The sequence below is a fragment of the Penaeus monodon genome, chromosome 11 (assembly GCF_015228065.2).
Source record: "Penaeus monodon isolate SGIC_2016 chromosome 11, NSTDA_Pmon_1, whole genome shotgun sequence".
In the NCBI taxonomy this organism is placed as follows: Eukaryota; Metazoa; Arthropoda; class Malacostraca; order Decapoda; family Penaeidae; genus Penaeus; species Penaeus monodon.
In genome coordinates this window covers 51,415,688-51,417,985 of record NC_051396.1, presented here as the reverse complement: position 1 = coordinate 51,417,985, position 2,298 = coordinate 51,415,688, and positions in this window count along the sequence as shown.

Here is a 2,298-nt window from a genome sequence, read left to right as displayed (position 1 = left end):
CCTCTCTCTCTCTCTCTCTCTCTCTCCTCTCTCTCTCCTCCTCTCTCCTCTCTCTCTCCTCCTCTCCTCTCCCTCTCCTCTCTCACTCTCTCTCCCTCTTCTCTTCCTCTCTCCTCTCTTCTCTCTCTCTCTTCTTTCATCTCTCTCTCTCTATCTCTTTCTCTCTCTCTCCTCCTCTCTTCTCCTCTCTCTTCTCTCTTCCTCTCTCTCTTTTCTCTCTTCTCTTTTCCTCTCTCTCTCCTCTCTTCTCTCTCTCTCTCTCTCTCCCTCTCTCTCTCTCTCTCTCTCTCTCTCTCTCTCTCTCTCTCTCTCTCTCTCTCTCTCTCTCTCTCTCTCTCCTCTCTCTCTCTCTCTCTCTCTCTCTCTCCCTCCCTCCCTCTCCCTGTCTTTCCCTTTCCTGTCTGTCTCTCTTTCTCTTTTCCTCTCTTTCACTCTCTCTCTCCTCTCTTTCTCTCTCTCTCTCTCTCTCTCTCTCTCTCTCTCTCTCTCTCTCTCTCCCCCTCTCTTTCCCTTTCCCCTTTCCCTCTCTCTCTCTTTCTCTTGTGATCTTATTGTGCTTGCGAGAATTATGATTAAGACGTTAATAATGGAAAGGAACTGGGGACCCTACCACGTACTCACTCCAAGAGCATCACAACATGAAAACTACAATTAAGTATCATGCTGTGACCACGGCGGCTCAGACATGAACCAACCGTTAAAGAGAAAAGAAGAATGATGATGATAACAGTAATAACAATAATGATAATACTACTACTAATAGTAGTGGTAATAATAATAATACTAATAATGGTAATAATAATACTAATAATGGTAATAATAACGATAAAAACAAAGATGATAGTGAGAACAGTAATGCTACAAACACAGCTGATAATGATGGAACTAATGGCATTGACATTAGTAAATAATAATGATAATGATTGAGAATAATCATAAAATTATTGAAACGAAAGATGGTGATGGTGGTGTTTTGGAAGAGGGAGTGTGATGATGATTTTAACAATATTATAAATAACAGTGAAGATGGTGATGGCAGTACTAATATTACTACTAATTATAATGGCAATACTACTAATACTACTATAATAATAATAATAATAATAGTAATAATAATAATAATAATAGGCAATACAATAATACTACTACAATATTTTCATATGATAATGATACCAATACTACTGCTTGTAATATTAATGAAATGGTGATGATGATGATAATAATAACAATGATAATAATCTTAACGATAATCATCATAATTATCGTCATTATCATTACATCATTAAAGATATTAATATCAATAATTATAATATAATTAATGTAACATTAATATATAACAAATAACATTATTCATTATAATACTAATGATGAGGCTAATAATTATAACCAAAATAATGATAATCAAATATTCAAATATCATATAACATGATATTTAAAAAATAAAAAAAAAAGTAAAACAAAACTCATCGCGTTCTGTGATTGGCTAACGTTTCCCGCGCTTTTCGAATCGGACCAATCACAGCCCGAGTTTAGTCGAGAAATTGACATGCATCGCGGCGTCAACGTGCAAATTGCGGTTTTTTTTTTTTTTTTTTTTTTTTTTTTTTTTTTTTTTTTTTTTTTTTTTTTTTTTTTTTGTGACTGAATTAAGTTCTATATGATTCTATGTACTTTAGAGTTCAAATAACGGTAAGGAATTTGTGTTTATTAAGTGAATAAGGGTTTAGTGTCTGATATTTAGATAAGAGGAATATCAATGAGAAAATTCGAAAAAAAAAAAAAAATCAAGAAATTGTGGGATTAATTATGATTTTTTTTTTTTTCTCTCTTCTCCTCTAATTTAATGGTTTTAATGAGAATCGTGGATTTACAAGACTTTACAAGGCAAGAGGAGAGGATTAACGAATTTCATCTTAGGTAATGTATTGAGTTTTTTTTTTTTTTTTTTTTTTTTGTGTTTGTTTGTTTGTTTTTTATTATTATTATTATTATTATTATTATTATATTATTATATTGTTTTCATTATTACTGTTATTATTGTTATTGCTGTTGCTATTTTTGTGTAAATTACGTTTATTATAATGTTGTTATAATGTCCGCGTATATTTTTTTTTTTTTTTCATGTTTTCTTTGTTTTTAAGCCAATTTTGTTTTTACTGACATAAATCAAGGTTTTATGTGGCGAATTTTCTTGATATGGTTTAGCTAATGTAGCGGATCTGATCAATCGATTGGTTTGATTAACGTGTATGATTCCTATGGCGACGATTAATCAACTTGGGCAATTAAATAACTTGA